The sequence below is a fragment of the Carassius auratus genome, chromosome 1 (genome assembly GCF_003368295.1).
Source record: "Carassius auratus strain Wakin chromosome 1, ASM336829v1, whole genome shotgun sequence".
Classification (NCBI taxonomy): domain Eukaryota; kingdom Metazoa; phylum Chordata; class Actinopteri; order Cypriniformes; family Cyprinidae; genus Carassius; species Carassius auratus.
The window spans coordinates 10,364,145-10,383,247 of NC_039243.1; the positions used below are offsets into that span (position 1 = coordinate 10,364,145).

Genomic DNA, 19,103 nt, shown 5'->3' on the forward strand with positions numbered 1-19,103 from the left:
TGTCCTTTTATTTTCTACTTTTCTTCTCAGGTTCATAGATGCTTTCACTATATGTGGCCATGGAACACAAAACTAATCATAAGGGTATTTTTTTATTATTATTATTATTATTATTGAGATGCAGACATCATCTGAAAGCCAAATAAATAAGCTTTCCATTGATTTATGGTTTGTTAGGATAGGACAATATTTGGTTGAGATCCAACTATTTAAAAATGTGGAATCTCAGGGTGCAAAAAAATCTAAATACTCTTTACTTAATATGATTTTTAGAATAAAAGAAAAATCTATAATTTTGACGCATACAATGTACTTTTGGCTATTGCTACAAATATACATGTGCTACTATGCTAAATAATTAATGCAAACACATTTCTAAGAATATACCGTACATTGTAGACTATGTAATTGCTTCTGTGAATCCCCTTTCGTCTTTCATTACCCTATGTTTGTTTTTCATCCCATCTGCTTTAAGAGACCATCTACATCTGCCATCTTTTCAATTTGCACTCTATTTCTATATATTTCCTCTAGTCTCTCTCTTTTTTCCTCCTTAATTTATCCTCCTTTTTCCCATCTCATCCCAACTTTTGTGTTTACACTTTCATCCTTGTTAGCTTAGTGGTGTGACAACTTCTACAGAACCTGTAATGAGTTTATGGAGACACTAAATTATATCAACCAGACTCAATTAGAAGTAGTTTTTTTTTTCTGAAGATGGAACTTTTTTTTTTTTTTTTTTTAAACCAACACAAGAAATATCACAAACTAAACAAAATATTTTAAGTGAATTAAATGTAACAACCAAAACATTTTTATTCCTAAAAGGTGCTCCTAATAATATTTATCCACAAATAAGAAGTCAGTCCTCCCTGATCGGTGAACAAACAAATTGCACTTTGTGACAGAGGACCTACCAACCCTCTGATCATCATCATCCAGGCTCGTAACAGCAGCATGTGGCAAAGATGCACGAAACTGGACGTTTGCTGGCAGTGCATGATGAGGCACACCTGATGCTAATTTTGCCATGGCAGTGTTGCCATTAATACAGCCATGGGTTCTATAATGTATTTGGGCAAGTGTTGAGGTTTATAGATGTCATATCCAGACCCCCATTAATTGATGGCCACCTGGTCCCATAGCATCTGGAACTTTCCATACACCAAACAGTACAGCATATGCCCTTTGTTATTGTATGTTGGTTCAAAAAAGACCCGCTAACATGTTGCATTTATACTACTGCCTTTGATTATCTGATGATTGATTATCCATGATTATCCAAAACCATGTAGTTTTCAACCCATATTGATTAATTTAAAATATCTGCTAAAAAGAAGCATCTTAAACATAAACCATGAGACTTTGTGTTTAATCACCCTCATATCATTCCAAACCTTTAATAATACTTTCTTCTGTTGAATACAAAGGAAGATATTTAGTAAAATGTTGGTGTCAAAACAGCCATCAACTTCAATGGTATAAATATATATTTATAATTATATTATATATATTTTTTTTTTCTTCTTCTTCTTCTTCTTCTTCATACTAGGGACGTTAAAGGCTACCAGCAACTGTTCACCCAAAAATCAAAATTATGAATTAATAACTATGTATTAATAACTTACCCTCATGTCGTTCCAAACCAGTGAGACCTCCGTTTATCTTCGGAACACAGTTATTTTAGATTTAGTCCGAGAGCTCTCAGTCCCTCCATTGAAGCTGTGTGTACGGTCTACTGTGTATGTGACATCAGAGGGTCAGTTAGAATTTTTTGGAGCATCGAAAATACATCTTGGTCCAAAAATAGCAAAAACTATGACTTTATTCAGCATTGTTTTCTTTTCCGTGTCTGTTGTGAGAGAGTTCAAAACAAAGCAGTCTGATATCCGGTTCGCGAACGAATCATTCGATGTTACCGGATCTTTTTGAACCAGTTCACCAAATCGAACTGAATCATTTTAAACGGTTGTAGACGCATCCGATTCGAGAACCAAGGAGCTGATGATCCTGCGCATGTGTGATTCAGCGTGAAGCAGACTGACACACAGAGCCACAGAGCGTCTGAACCGAACTGATTCTTTTGGTGACTGATTCTGAACTGATTCTTGCTTGTTTTTGCTATTTTTGGACCAAAATGTATTTTCAATGCTTCAAAAAATTCTAGAGCTCATTAGCACTAAAGGAGAATCCCTCAAATCCTTGCTACACCCCGCTTTGCATATTTTGCATCTCTCTCTCTCGTTTAACATACCTGATTCAGATAAAAAGCTTGTTAGAAGAGAGCTCCATGCATAAACTGTGTTCTAAAAGACATGCTCCCTACAGAGTGTTTATTGTTCCCTACACCCTGAGCACTGAACATCTGTTGAAGTTTACTCCATTCTGGGACATTCATTCATAGATTTGTACTACACCACTGGCTGTAGAGTCTTCACACACAGACAAAACTTAGAAAAGTGTGAAAAAAATAATAATAAAAAAATAATAATAATAATAAATAAATAAAAAACTCAAGCTTCATTGAACATTGGGGACTAATTATGCTTCACAGAAAACAGCAACCAGTATCTCTTTGTGTTCCATTGAATAAATTAAACCACATGGATGAATAAAAGATGACAGGATTTTCATGTTTGGTGAACTACTCTTGAAATAAAATAAAAACTAAATCTTTAGTCTTCAAACCTTAAATAACCTCCTGTAAGACCTGATAGAAAACATGTCTAATTTGTAAATAGTAAATGTAGAGTGCATCAGTAGAGGATCTTACAAATCGCATTAATCTCTTGTAAAATGATGTTATGCTCTGAGGATTAGCCGGCACTGTACTAGGGTTTGCAACCCAGAATGCTTCTATAATTAAATCAGTCCGTAGGCATGGTTAGGATTTCCTCTAAACGTATGCAGGATGCTTCTGAAAGGATTTCTGGATAAGCTCTAGACTCTGCTCAAGGCCACTGTTCATTATGATGGATTGCTTTTGCACACTGTGCCTTGGCATGTTATGACATGTGATATGTTACAGTGGCAGCTCCTGTGACTTGATAAAAAACTGCGGCATTAATTAAAACTAATTTGTTTTGGATTAAAATGTGACTGGGCAAAAAACGTGACTCAAAAGTAAATACATCATAATAGTAAAATAAACAGTTGGACCTTTGTATCAGTTAGACATTTAACATTTAACCACAACCATTTTTAATGGGATGTAATTCACATTTATCTATATAAAGATTTAGACCAGATGCTTTGGAAAATGCTTGAAGGGTATTTAAAGCTACGGAGACTGGAGAGGAGTCAACACTGTATCATCAGCTAGTTGACTGATAATTAGTTCTGCATTTTCTATTGTGGTGCCTTTTAAACAGCTCCTTTTAATATCTAAATAAAAAAAAAAAATGAACCGCAATTACAAACAAATAAGGAGACACTGGGCATCCGTTCCTAACTCCAGAATTTAAAGAAAAAGATAATCTTGCTTAACTTAATTGAGCTGTCTGCATTTATTTAAAATTTTACAGAAGGTAGTACCAAAGCCAATTTCTTTAAGTGCTTTAAAATATAAAAATCATGTTCTAAAGTGTCAACAGCTTTATAACAGTCAAAAAAAAAAAAAAAACTACATTTATTATCAGATTTATCTAAAACGTCTCAGGTTACAAACGTAACCATGGTTCCCTGAGAGGGAACGAGATACTGCGTCCTCTTAGGGGACACTATGGGGAACACCTCATCATGACCCGTGTCTGAAGCTTACTTTGAAAAACGCCAATGTGTTGGCTGGCGACAGCCTCTGACGTCACTACCGGCGTGATTATAAATACACGCCCATAGGACCCGTCACTTATCTTCTTTGTGAAGCTTGCGTCCTGAAGCAAGGCAGGGAGCTAGAGCACGCAGTGTCTCGTTCCCTCTCAGGGAACCATGGTCACATTCGTAACCTGAGACGTTCCCTGTCAAGTGAACTTTAAACTGCGTCCTCTTAGGGGACACTATGGGGAACAGTACACCCATGCCGCCATGCTGAGGGGAGTGCAGTCCAGAATCATGGCAAACACTAAGTACCAACTCTACCATTGCACCGGGAGTCGCCCCTGGGACGGTTAGACGGCTGTCCATGACATTACCCTTGTGGGGATCTACATAGGCAGGCACACAACCTAGTTGCATCACGTTCACACCCAGGATCACATGATGTTTTGAAAAGTCACATGACCAATTAGGAAGTGATAAGTGTCTGCTGGTTGCAAGGCAGATTCTCTTTGTGTTGGTGCTGGACACTGTTGTGCGTGTTGGGCTTCCTTTTCAGTGTAGGTACTGTTGGTCATGGTAGAGCGTGATTAATCACTGCCATTTGAATTTTAATATTTATTTTGTTTTATCAGGGTAATTTCTAGAAGTGTGTGTCTACTCTTCATGGAGGACACAGGCTTCTGCATGGAGTTTTAAAATGTGTTGTGATCACCTCATTGTGACCTGAGCTGCTGGGCTGCATCGGTAAATGCCTTAATATGCCATTGAGTGTTTTATATCTGCATTGGAACATGTTTTAAAATACTTTTTCTGTCTGTAGCAACGGAATGTTCACCTTTGTCTTCATATGTCAATGAGCTGTGGGACAGTTGAGCATACTGAAAAGTAGGCCTATATTTTTTAGCCATGTTTGAGTTGACTATGATATGCTGTTTAATGAGGCTGGCAACTAACATGATTGTTTATTTCCCAAAAGGGACCAGGCCAGCCACTGTTTTCTTGTGATTAATGTGCATTTTTTTATTGTTTTGTTGGTTTGTTTGTGTGATGTGATTTTGCTTCTGGGCCTACCACCCATGTGCCCTACTGGTAGTAGCATTGTTCCTTAAACTGGTGTTATCCGTGCTGGTGGGTCTCCTCCCTAACTATGTCTTTTGCTTAGGCTATCCCTGTACAAGGCCGGATCCACACTGATGCTTTGCCCCTTCTTACCAAGGGACCACATTGTTAGAGACATTGGTTTGGGGTGTCTTTATAACCATAACACGGTGTGAGATTTTTTTGTTGTGGTATCTGAAGATCTTGAATGAGTGGTGCTTGCTGTGTTGCATGCTTCTTCTGGTGCTGGGTTGCTGTCTCCTGTTTCTTTTTGTCTCACCAGGGTCCACCTGAGCAGGGGTTTCGCATTGGCTGATCTGACCTTCCTAGACTGAGGAGAATCCACCAATTGTATAGCAGTATTTAAGAGCCATTTTAATAACTTTTCCACACTTTTTGTATTAAATTGTAATAAATTTGAAATACATTTATATACCTGCCTCTTGTCAACTGTCCCTTTGCGGGGAAAATATAGAGTTAGCTACACTACATTAAGGGAAGACTTGTGGGTCCTCCTGCCCATCATCAGGGGGTGGCGTAGTCAAACCATAAAGATTTACTCCTTGACGGGTACCACATTTATGGCGTAGTCGGCAGGGTCTAAATGAGGCATTGATATTTTGTTTTGTCTACATGGTTTTGTTGTATCTTTTTTTTATTTGTTAAAATAGAAACAGTGGCTGGTTCTGGACAACAGAAGACTACAAGTGGATGGCCAAAACACAAAAATAAAATCGATGGGAATCGACAGCCAGTGACTACTACATCTCAACTGAAGTGTTTGTTTGATTTCCATGTCTTTGACATTGTTCCATATTCTCTTCTGTGGTAGTGAGATTGTTAAACTGGTAAGATGATTGAGGTGGAGGAACATGTACCTGAGGAACTCTTGACTCTTCGGGAAGAAGTGCAGAGATTACGAGTGGCTAATGAACAACTTCAGAGAGGAAGAGGTGCCAGCGCAGGTACCTCTGGTAATGGCACTACTGCTGGTGGGATAGCCCCCAGTGGCGATTTGGGCTCACAAAATTTTTCTGGTCCACAACCTAGACCAGAACGTTTTGTTTATATTCAAAGAGAGAGAAAGTGCCCCCACTTCTCCGGCTCGAAATCTAAATCTGATATATTGATTTATGATTGGATAGAAAATATTGAGTCATGCATGAGGGATAGGAATATGAGCGCTAGGGAGAAGGCCCTCTTCCTTTATGATCATTTGGAAGGAGAAGCAAAAGCTGAAATCAGATTCCGCTCTTTAGCTGAGCGGGAAAAATCCGGATACAATCTTAAACATTTTAAAAGAAGTTTATGGTTCCTCCTCCTCCTTTGTCAGCCTGCAAAGAAAATTCTTTGACAGAAAACAGAAAAATGGGGAGTCTTTAAAAGAATTTTCTCACTGTTTGTGGGCTCTAATTGAAGAAATCAAACGTGCTTACCCTAATAGGTTGACAGACCCAGATATGTTAGTCAGAGATCAGTTCATGGAGCATGTACGTGATGTTTCCTTAAAACGAGAGTTAAAGAGCATTGTGCGTCAAAATCCGGCTGTTGCTTTTATAGCACTACGGCATGAAGCAATTAGATGGATGGAAGAGGGTGAGCGCCCATCTGAACAAACTCGAGCTGAGCTTCACCACTGTGGGGTGGATCTAAATGTTGAAGGGGCTTGTCATGCAGTGGGGGTGGGAAAAGGGTTTGAAGTTTCTGTCTTGCAGGAACAGCTTAACCAACAGCAGTCACAGATTAATAAAATACTACTGAGTCTGTCTAAGATAGAATCTGTGTTAAACCAGCCTACTTCTCGTCCTCATAACCCCAATTATCAGTTTACCCCAGAAGGCCAACCCATCTGTCTCCGATGTCGTAAGCCTGGGCATGTCCTCCGTCAGTGTCGACAGGGACCGAGGCAGCGAACAGCCAGTTTACCCAATGTCCAGCCCGAGGAAAATCCTGCAGTTACAGGACAGTCAGGTATGCATCATATTGATCCAAGCACTGTGACAAACAATCCTAGTCCCTCTAATCAGGTCTTGCTCTCTTCAGATGAGTCAATCTCACTTGTAGGTAAATGCCCTGTAGTGGAGGTAAAGATGGGGGGTGTTAAAGTAAAGTGTCTACTGGACACTGGTTCTATGGTGACAACAATCACAGAGTCCCTTTTTAAGGAAGTATTTCAACATTGGGGAGCACCTAGGCTCAAGTCATGTGGGTGGTTGGCATTAAAAGCTGCAAATGGTTTAAATATCCCCTATGTTGGATATTTAGAGATGGATATCCAGGTACTGGGTAGAACCTTTCCAGGGCGGGGGGTTTTGGTGGTGAAGGATGCCCCTGGCACACTACAACATTCCATTCCTGGGCTGTTGGGAATGAATGTCATTTCTCAGTGTTATAGGGAGTTGTTTGCACAACAGGGTGAGGAATTATTTGCTTCTCTAGGTGCTGTTAAGGCAGAGGCCTGTTGGGAGTCTGTGCTCCGCTACTGTCGCCGCCAAGATGTGTGCCATTTAACTCATGAGGGTCAGGTGCGGGTCCTAGAAAGGGGTGGGGAATTCATCCCTGCTGGGTCACTTAAGTTTATTAAAGTCACCTGCCCAAAAGTCCCACATACGCCACCTGCCACAATGCTGTTGGAACCTGGAGGCTCCGATCTTGCCCCAGGTTTGCTGTTGTCCCCGTCGCTACTCAGTGTTACCAATGGTGTGACATATGTTCCTGTAGTAAATGTAGGAGCCACTGGTGCTACTGTCCACTCAAAGCAGGTGCTGGGGATGTTGCACTCAGTGGTTGACATTCAGGCAGAGGAGCTGAAGTTTGAAGGGGAGAATGGTGATGTTGCCCTAGTTAATATACATACTGCTGGGGGGCCACCTGCCTCCATCTCAGAAGTTCTTGCAGCTTTACACTGGTCAGAGCTTTCACCTGAAGAGGAGGGCCAAGCAAAACAGCTGTTAGAGAAGTATAGTGACGTCTTTGCTAGATATGATGGAGATCTGGGTTGCACTGATGAGATTGTACATGAGATACCTCTTTTAGATGATGCCCCAGTCCGACAAAGATATAGGCGAATACCCCCTACACAGTGGCAGGCTGTAAAGGACCACATAAAACAGCTTCTGGACAGCAGAGTGATCAGGGAGAGTAGCAGCCCTTACGCATCACCCATTGTCCTGGTGCAAAAGAAAACTGGAGAGCTGCGGATGTGTGTCGATTACCGTCAGCTTAACGCCAAGACAAGAAAGGATGCCTACCCATTACCTCGTATTGAGGAGTCGTTGGATGCCTTGTCAGGGGCCCAGTGGTTCTCAACTCTAGATTTGGCTAGTGGCTATAATCAAGTTGCTGTCGCTGAGAGGGATAAGCCAAAAACTGCATTCTGTACCCCCTTTGGCCTGTTTGAATTTGAAAGGATGCCATTTGGGCTATGTAATGCTCCCGGCACGTTTCAGAGGCTTATGGAGCGAATATTTGGTGATCAGAGCTTTCACTCAGTTCTTTTATATCTGGATGATGTCATAATCTTTTCTTCTTCTGTGGCCCAGCACTTGCAGAGACTGGAGATGGTCCTTAGCCGACTCCAACAGAAAGGGCTTAAGGCAAAGCTGAGTAAGTGCCATTTTTTCAGGAAGGAAGTGCAGTACTTGGGACATCGCGTGTCCAAAGAAGGTGTGGCCACTGATCCAGAGAAGGTGTCTGCTGTGAGTAACTGGAGGAGGCCTTTTGATGTGACCGAAGTCCGATCATTTCTTGGATTTTGCAGCTATTATCGCCGCTTCATTAAAGGGTTTGCTCAGTTAGCGGCCCCACTTCACCAACTAGTGGCAGATGTAATTAAAACTGCAAAGGTGTGTAGGACCAGGCAAGCTGCCATCCTTCCCAGTATGTGGACTGAAAAATGTGAGAGAAGTTTCACTGAGTTGAAGAGCATGTTTGTAAGTGCTCCCATCTTGGCATTTGCTGATTTCACAAAGCCCTTTGTCTTGGAGATAGATGCTAGTCATCAAGGGCTAGGTGCAGTCCTTTCTCAGGAGAAGGAGGGAAAATTGAGACCGGTGGCATATGCTAGTCGCTCATTGCGTGGTTCGGAGCGCAACATGGAGAATTATAGCTCCATGAAGCTGGAGTTCTTAGCATTAAAATGGGCAGTTTCAGAAAAATTCAGAGAGTACTTGCTTGGCAGCAAATGTAAGGTTTACACTGATAATAACCCTTTAAGTCATTTTCAGACCCTGAAGTTGGGGGCTACTGAACAAAGATGGGTTGCCCAGTTGGCAGCTTTCGACTTCACTGTACACTACCGACCAGGAAAAAATAATGCTAATGCTGACTCTCTCTCTCGCCAGTACAGCATGCAGGCAGAGACCACAGATCTGGAGACTGACCAGCTGAGAGTTGAACCTTACCAACCCCTCATCCCTGATAGGGCTGAGGGAGCTATATCTCACCAAATCGGAGTCCTTCCAAGTCGATCCAATGTCGAACTGGCAATGTTGCAGGGGGTGGATCCTGTTTTGAAAGACTTTCTGTCTCTTTGGAGACTAGGAAGGCCTCCCAGCAAGGAACAGCAGACCAAACTCACCAAGGATGTACGACATCTCCTCCGGCAGTGGGATCGTATCTTGGAGAAGGATGGCCTGCTGTACCGGAAGACAACTGCCCCTCATGGAGAGCCATATACCCAACTACTCCTGCCGCAGTGTCTTCGCCAGGAACTTCTCCGGGGTCTCCATGACCAACATGGACATCAAGGAGTACGGCGAACCACTGACCTGGTGAGGCAACGGTGTTACTGGCCAGGGATGGGAGCAGAAATTGAGAAGTACTGTCAGAATTGCCAACGCTGTGTGCTGTCTAAAGCTGTCCAGCCCAAAGTCAAGACTTACCAGGGGGTTCTGCTGGCAGGTCAGCCATTAGAAGTACTTGCCATAGACTTTACCCTGCTTGAGTCTGCAACAGATGGCAGGGAAAATGTGTTGGTCATGACCGATGTTTTCTCAAAATACACCCAGGCAATCCCAACCAAAGACCAAAGTGCCAGAACAGTGGCGAAGATTCTAGTTGACTGCTGGTTCAACCGCTTCGGGGTGCCTAAACGAATACATTCCGACCAAGGGAGAAACTTTGAGAGTGTACTCATTGCACAGTTGTGTCAGCTATATGGGATTGAAAAGTCTAGAACAACAGCATACCATCCCCAAGGGAATGGCCAATGTGAGCGATTTAACAGGACCCTCCATGACCTCCTCCGATCGCTCACTGTGGAAAAGAAACGGGTGTGGCCAAAGTACATCTCTCAGTTGGTGTGGGCATACAACACTTCTACCCACCGCTCCACTGGTCATTCCCCTTACTCGTTGATGTTTGGCGTGCTACCTCGACTCCCTATTGATTTCCTCTTGGGGGCTAACGACATCGAAGAAACAAGCTCTTTGGATGAATGGGTCATACGGCATCAGGAACGGCTTCAGGTAACTCGTGAACTAGCCCGCAAGAACATGGAGGAGGCAGCAGATTACCGGCAGCGAAACCACAACCAACAGGTGTGTGATAAGGGTTTTACAGATGGCCAACTGGTCTATTTAAAAGATCACCGCTGCCAAGGTCGTCGCAAGATCCAAGATGTCTGGTCACCAGCACTGTACAAAGTCGTCAGGACACCAACTGGCCCTGGTGGGCCCTACACTGTCACATTAGCTGATGGAACTGGTAATGTCCGGCAAGTCCACAGAACAGAGATTAGAGCATCACAGTTGGATATTATACCATCAGTACCAAAGGTCCCTCAGCCATCCACAAAAACTACTTACCCAGAAGGTTATTCAACTTGCAGTGACGAAGATGTCCTTACCTGGATAGAAGCAGCAACACCTATTCCAGTAGCTGCTGTCACTCCAGATCCGCCACCAACGGCCCCCAATGAAGTTGCAGAAGTACTTGTGGAGGAGGATGAGGGTTGGGACAAGGATGACAATGATGACGATGATGATGATGACAGCGATGAAGGGCATCCCCTACTTCAAAACAGGTCACCAGGTCTTAGACGCACCAGGCGAGTAACAGCTGGAAGACACAAGAATCCTCACAATCTGCCAAGGTCCACAGTATCCAGTGCCAATGTGGGGGTGGTAAGGGCTGCAGCATTCCTTGGGGCTGAGGTTTGATCGTCGGGGGCGACGACACCTTTTGGGAGGAGTGAGTGTGGGGATCTACATAGGCAGGCACACAACCTAGTTGCATCACGTTCACACCCAGGATCACATGATGTTTTGAAAAGTCACATGACCAATTAGGAAGTGATAAGTGTCTGCTGGTTGCAAGGCAGATTCTCTTTGTGTTGGTGCTGGACACTGTTGTGCGCGTTGGGCTTCCTTTTCAGTGTAGGTACTGTTGGTCATGGTAGAGCGTGATTAATCACTGCCATTTGAATTTTAATATTTATTTTGTTTTATCAGGGTAATTTCTAGAAGTGTGTGTCTACTCTTCATGGAGGACACAGGCTTCTGCATGGAGTTTTAAAATGTGTTGTGATCACCTCATTGTGACCTGAGCTGCTGGGCTGCATCGGTAAATGCCTTAATATGCCATTGAGTGTTTTATATCTGCATTGGAACATGTTTTAAAATACTTTTTCTGTCTGTAGCAACGGAATGTTCACCTTTGTCTTCATATGTCAATGAGCTGTGGGACAGTTGAGCATACTGAAAAGTAGGCCTATATTTTTTAGCCATGTTTGAGTTGACTATGATATGCTGTTTAATGAGGCTGGCAACTAACATGATTGTTTATTTCCCAAAAGGGACCAGGCCAGCCACTGTTTTCTTGTGATTAATGTGCATTTTTTTATTGTTTTGTTGGTTTGTTTGTGTGATGTGATTTTGCTTCTGGGCCTACCACCCATGTGCCCTACTGGTAGTAGCATTGTTCCTTAAACTGGTGTTATCCGTGCTGGTGGGTCTCCTCCCTAACTATGTCTTTTGCTTAGGCTATCCCTGTACAAGGCCGGATCCACACTGATGCTTTGCCCCTTCTTACCAAGGGACCACATTGTTAGAGACATTGGTTTGGGGTGTCTTTATAACCATAACACGGTGTGAGATTTTTTTGTCGTGGTATCTGAAGATCTTGAATGAGTGGTGCTTGCTGTGTTGCATGCTTCTTCTGGTGCTGGGTTGCTGTCTCCTGTTTCTTTTTGTCTCACCAGGGTCCACCTGAGCAGGGGTTTCGCATTGGCTGATCCGACCTTCCTAGACTGAGGAGAATCCACCAATTGTATAGCAGTATTTAAGAGCCATTTTAATAACTTTTCCACACTTTTTGTATTAAATTGTAATAAATTTGAAATACATTTATATACCTGCCTCTTGTCAACTGTCCCTTTGCGGGGAAAATATAGAGTTAGCTACACTACATTAAGGGAAGACTTGTGGGTCCTCCTGCCCATCATCAGGGGGTGGCGTAGTCAAACCATAAAGATTTACTCCTTGACGGGTACCACACCCTTATGGCCAAAGGCCTAAGCTACATACCCAACTTACCTGCAGGGCCTTGTCCCGGGGTAGAGCTGGAGGCTTGGAATCACAAAAGATTCCTTTAAAGGGATACGGCTAAGAACCTAGCATGTTCTTTACGAAGTCTTGCCTGTCACACAGGGGCTACCGCTAGCTTTTGCAAAAACTTGCCGAAAGAGCTGTCCCAACAGTTCTCTAGTAGCAACACCCTGTTCTAGATAGGTATCAGAGGATACCTGGGTGGAGTGGCACTCAAGAAAGGGCAAAAGCAGCTGTGCCTCACCATATAGGATTTTAGAAAGAACGCAGAGTACTAGCGTGGGAACTTACCACAGTGTGGATTTCAGAAAGTGCGCAAAGACTTCACGTGCACACTTACCATAGCATGGATTTACAAATACTGTTCTAAGGAGGGGCTCTCGTGGCACTCTGATAGAGCAGCTCATAGATGGAATGGCCCGGGAGCAGAGCAATTGGAGGAAGAAATGTGTAGATGAAGCCTCGGCCACACCTGTACCATGGCGTCCAGCCCCAGTGGAGCTGGATGAGACAGAGGAAGCCAGAGGGGATAGTGGGATGCTCTCTCGAGCCACAAAACTGATCCACCCAAGTCTGGCCAACCTCTCCAACTCTGCTTCATCACCTTGGTGCGAAGGCGCCATTCCCGAGCCTCAGCCCTTGCCTCAGCAGGATGTCTGCTCTTACAGTGCGTCTCAAAAACAGTATGTACTACTGGAGCGCTCTGTTGAAAAAAACGAGAATTCAGTCTCCTATGAGAGGAGGACTCCGAGCTCAAAATAGCATGCTCATTGGTGACACCTTTTCCTTTGGAAAAGGGGAGCGCTGCTAAACTACCACGAGAATTGCCCACACAGCCCCTCATGTTGAGGGAAGCTGAAAGGCCCTCGCCTGTATCCAGGTCCTTCAGCATGTCAGCCTGGTAAGCCTGAAGCACTGCCATCGTGTGCAACGAAGCCACAGCCTGACCTGCTGCTGCGTATGATTTACCATTTAAGCGGGATGTATCCTGGAGGGGCTTAGATGGCAAAGAGGGAGATTTAAGAGAGGATGTTTCCCCCACAGAGAGATAGCTAACCAGCGTCTCTTCTACAGGGGGCATCCTCTCATAGCCGTTTTCATGCATGCCCTCGATATTAGCATAACTCATATGCTGAAACTGATTGATGCCTCTTCCATTCCTTTTCGACTATGGTCAGACAAATAACGCTCATCGAGGCGACCTTGCGACATCACTTTTCTGGCACGCTTCCATGGCAAGTCTAATTTTGCCGTGGTGCAATCCATAACCTCTAACAGCTCCCCATACGCAGGGCAGGAGGATTGAGAAGGCTCAGCTTTTTCACCACTCTCAGACATCTCCTGCTCTTTCTGGGTAGAACCCAGCAGAGCACTAACTTCAGTATCAGAATGGGTTAATGACAACGCATCTTCCTCCTGAAGTTCACTCTCATTTGCCGCCGGAGAGTGTGAAAGGAAAAGTCCCTCTCTACCCTCCTCAGCGATATCCACCTGTGATCCCCACGAGCTCATTGTCCTCCGTGCCTCGGCAACGGCGGGTCCTGAGCCGTTGGCTGTATATGGCTGTCCCTCTTTCCTCGAAAATAGAGACAAATGAAAGCGGAGCTTTTTCACAGAAAAACGCTCGCAGTGCATGCAGATTGCCCCCCAAGGACATTGCGTGCGTGTTCTTCGCCCAAACAAGAGACGCAAAGACTGTGTGTGTCATCAGGTGTCAAATAACGCTGACACTGATGCACACACTGTTTAAACGCCTTGCTAGTGGATGCCATGATAACAATAATAAATCGCTCTTACAGTTTCGGTCGTTTCTCAGATGCACGCTTCAAACAAAACGGTATGGTAGGGTTTTATTTGACTTGGGCATTAAAGTTGGTATAAACTTTGGTATAAAGTAGATGTGGGGGGGGGGGGGGTAACGCTTTCCTTATGAACCAGTGGTCTCAAACGCAATTCCTGGAGGGCAAGACTCTGCAGAGTTTAGCTCCAATCAGCTCCAAATCACACCTGCTTGGAAGTTTCTAGTAATCCTGAAGACCTTGATTAGCTGGATCAGGTGTGTTTGATTAGGGTTGGAGCAAAACTGTGCAAAGCTGTGGCCCTCCAGGAATTGAGTTTGAGACCAATGCTCTAAACCAGTGATCCTCAAATCTGGCTCGCGAGATCCACTTTCCTGCGAAGTTTAGCTCTAACCCTAATCAAACACGCATGAGTTTGCTAATTAGTGTCTTCAGGATCATTAGAAAATCACAGGCAGGTGTGTTTAAGTAGAGTCGGAGCTAAACTCTGCAGGAAACTGGATCTCGCGAGCCAGATTTGAGGATCACTGCTCTTAACACTTAAGAAATATTTTTATTAACCATATGATAGAACTCTGCCATAATCAGCAAGCAGGAGACAGAGGATCAAGTGATGATCACAGGTGAGAAAATATGGCATAAAATCTTGCAACCTTGAGCAGATTAGCTCAAAGGGCTCAAACTCAATTCCTGGAGGGCCGAAGTCCTGCAGAGTTTTGTTCCAACCCTGCTCCAACACACATACCATGTAGTTTTCAAATAAGCCTGGAGGACTTGATTTGTTGGATCAAGTGTGTTTCATTAGAGTTGAATCTCTGCAGGGCTCTCCAGGAACTGAGTTTGACACCCCTGACTTAACAGAATAGTCACTGTGGGTCTCTTTGCAGGTTGAGGCAGAGACAATATGCTGGGATGAAGGAAGACAACTGGAAAGGGTTTGATGAACAGGTTGGTAGAGCAGGTAAGTTGATGCACACTAGTGACCAACAATGCTGCAGTCAAATCCTCCTGGGAATCCCGTACTTGTGAGTTGACAAGTCAAAGTTACGACATCAGGTGGGTTCAAGACACGTTCATTGGCACAAGATGGTAGCGTACCCTTTAATAAAATTAAAAGAAAATACAGCACAGTTTAACTCCGCTTATGGAACGTGAAGAGCAAATAATTTTATTATTTTTAATACTTTATGAAGCCACTTTAAGTGTGACTTTAAAAAATCTGGTATTGTTAGACCAGGATCAAAGTGTTACTGGTTTTCAGCATCAACAAACACTAAAGAAAAAAAAAAAACATGGCAAAATCAAATTATTTCTCACCAATAGGTGAAGAAATTATATATATATATTTTTGTTATTCTTATTTAATTAACTTGCTGCATAGAACAAGAAAATGCCCAATTTGAGTCTATAGGACAAGTAAAATAAAATTTCCACAAAAACCTTAATCAACAGATGTCTCACTGACACAGCCCCAACTCAGAAACTCTGGGATTAAAGAAAATAAGTCTCCCACTCATGATGACAACTTTGTGGTTCCATTCATGTGCTTTCAACTTGTAAATACAGTCTATCCAATATGACTTGAATGTGTCACAGGACCAGACACTGAGGTGGGGAAGGTGGCTAAATACTGAGACTGATGAGTGCTGACAGGTGAAGTACATCAAAATTCTGATGAATGTGAACGAGTGGGTGGAAGTGAAGTATCTGGCAGTATTGCTGGTGTCTCTGTGACAGCCATTAGACCAGGGGTGCCCAAACTCGGTCCTGGATGGCTGGTGTCCTGCAGAGTTTAGCTCAAACTTGCCTAAATTTACCTGGCGGGGAGTTGCTAGTATGCCTGGTAAGAGCTTGATTAGCTGGTTCAGGTGTGTGTAATTGGGGTCGGATCTAAACTCCGCAGGACACCAGCAATCCAAGACCAAGTTTGGGCACCCCTGCATTAGACTGTCTGTCTGTACCAGGGATTCATTTGATTTTAAAGATTTAATTGCTTTGGGGGCATCACAAAAAACCTGATCAGTGTTACGTAATTTATTTATGGAAGATACAGTAATGAGAGAGAAAAAAAATCATGAGCATGTTGTTTGTGAAATTTATGTGTATAAATCTTTATAGAATTTGGAACAAAAATTGAAAATTGCGTTGACAAATTTTGCATATTTTGCTAACTTCCAACTATTTCGCATATTTGTTCCCCCACCCAATAATTGCAAATGATAAAATCTGTTTTTTTTGTGTTTTTTTTTCTTCACATCCTTTATAAGCAATGAAATATTACATTTCCAATAAGAAGCAGTTCTATGCAAATTACCCACATCTGAAAAAAGGAATAATTAAAGAGATGCATTTGTGATCAGAAAGCAGTGATGGAATAGTGCCAGAAATTGTATTATTACTTAAATCACTAGAGATAAGCCACAAATCTAAACGAGACTGGTTTGAAAGAGAATTATCGCTCCATGTAAACATTTTTGAGAAGGCTTAGTTTCTCTCCAACTGTCAACTAAAGAAAATCGTTGCATTAACATTTAAATAAAGATGTGAATTATCAGTTGACTTTGGAGGCCATTTGTTTAACATGCTATCCAAAGCCACATTGAAATCCACTCCAATAAAAAAAAAAAAAAGATTTTGGTTAGTAACTTCAGTACATTTTTCTACTTGATCAATAAGTTTTTTTTTTTCTCTTTTTGTTGGTTAGAACCATAAATCTTAACAGTAAGAGATGTTTCATTTAAAATTATTACAATGTAAATATAACGGTCAATCTTTTGTTGTTTGGTGGCAGGAGACTTGCAAGGAGTGTCAGGAAGTGCATGGAATTTCTCCTCACATAACATAGTCTTTTTTTCCTTTTCTTTTCCTTTTTTATTTATTTATTTATTTTTACTTATAACACCATAATCATGACATTATCTGTAACGGGACTTTGTTTCATTACCTGTATTAGCACCTGAGACGCGGACATGCTCTTGTTCTTTCTTTTTTCGTATTTACCCATTGTGTTATGCTCAATATAAAGGGGAAGTTATTATCTGATTGATGTTATAAGTTGAAACAGAGTAAGAAAGTCATTTTTCTAAATGCACTAAAATCTATTTATCCTACTTTAGTTTGCAGAGCACATTGATTAACATGTTACTAGAGTGCCATCTTGAACCGCCCCTCTAATTTCAGAAAGTTTTTTTTTTTTTGGCCCTCGATGACATCATGAAAGGAGAAATTTCTTGTATGGGCACTTCTTCCTGAAGAGCGCATGCACACAGCAAATAGAGCGTGAGCAATAGCAGCCCATCATGTGCTTCATTGGGGTTATGGTAGTTATCGGCAGCACTGTACAGTACTTGCTAGGGAAAAATGTCAATACAGCAATGTGTTCTTGGTTTTGAGAGAAAGATAACCGTGTTCAACTTCCCAAAGAGCCTAGTGTTAAGGGAAGAGTGGATGCAGTTTATTTTCCTGGGGAAGCAATGGAGTGCAAGTGGATGCAGTTTGTTTTTTGTCATTTCATTGATGAATGCTTTATAGACAAGGGCCAGTTTGATATTGAAAGATGGAGTGGTCCTAGCAATAAAATATCCAGGTCACGAGACTCTTTAGCTCCGAGTCCGACCATGGCATGCTTCCAAGAGCTCGGCTGTTTCCAGAGAGAAACATAAAGCTGTATCTTTCATTTATAAAACTAAAGAATCTTCAGAGATACGAAGGATGCAATAGTTCTGTATATGTATTTTCAGGTATTATATTAAATAGTGAGGTCAGTTTTAAGGACATAACCTCTTGAGCAATCACAATCCCTGCTAAATGACAGAAAAGAACAAAACCGCTGGTGTTGCAAGGCTGTTTTAAAAAGTATTTCTTTTGGCCAAACCACTAACAAAAACTAAGTCTAATTTATCAAGATCAACAAACTGTGACAAAGACAATGCATTTTATTTTCCCTAGGTGGTCAGATGAAATTGCAGTAAGATTGATTGCTGATATAGAGAGGACTGTTAAAAATGTTTCTGTCAGTCTGGAGATCCTCACAGAACCAGTCAGTCCCATCAAGGTTTCAGCATCATCTATGCAATATCAATGAGCAGTTGAGCCCAAACTCCAGTTCTGCGTTGTGTTTTCTGTGGGCCTGGATTTCAGGATGTTTATTATCTTGGCCAATGCTGTCTCTGGAAAGGGAAGGGGAAGGAGGTTGTGCACTGGTGACATCTGAAGTATTTTCCCACAGCTGAGGATGGTTAAGTGTTGTGGGGGGCTCCAGTATTACCAAGAATCTGCGTTTGAACTGGTAGTTTCAACAGACGGGTTCACACACTAGCGTGTGCTTGTACCCTCCCACGTAAACACCCGCATGCACACAGATAAATCTGGACAAACTATCTAGTGACTTCATCCTTTAAGTCATTTCTATCTCTCTCTAGACTGGTCTTTGTGTGGTTTGTCACTCCTCTTGCCCTTCAGTTTCCACATTACTCTTTGGAAGTCCAAATCTGAAAGAATTACTCCAGAATTTAGTTCACTGGGTAGGACTGGATTTGAATGATAGCCTTTACTTTCAGAGAGTAAAAATGCATAATCTCTTATGAGACAGTGCAACAATGCATGACATTTTTAAGGCGTGGAGCCCAATTTTGACAGTAAGTTATAGTTAAAGAATTCCTTATTCTCAAATAAATGTTTAAAAAAATAACAACAGAGCCTCTAACACATTCATAAATGCATCCTTGAATAATCTTTTACTCGCAGTCCTTATGAGACTAATGTACAGTACAGTATTGAGATTGCAACAGATGCAAAAATGAACTGGGACCTACAATAACTGAACCAATAATAAAAAAGACAAACAAAACAACATTACAAAAACTTTAGCTAAAATTGAAATGAAAGCAGAAAATATAAACAC

General features: G+C 42.3%; 1 long non-coding RNA gene across 1 annotated transcript; it reads left to right on the plus strand.

Moving 5' to 3' along the window:
- Positions 1-4,115: 4,115 nt before the first annotated feature.
- LOC113110036 (uncharacterized) lies at positions 4,116-4,903 on the plus strand. Its single transcript, XR_003293043.1, has 3 exons — positions 4,116-4,313; positions 4,389-4,500; positions 4,577-4,903. It is a non-coding gene; the product is annotated as an uncharacterized LOC113110036 (long non-coding RNA).
- The last annotated feature ends 14,200 nt before the right edge of the window (positions 4,904-19,103 follow it).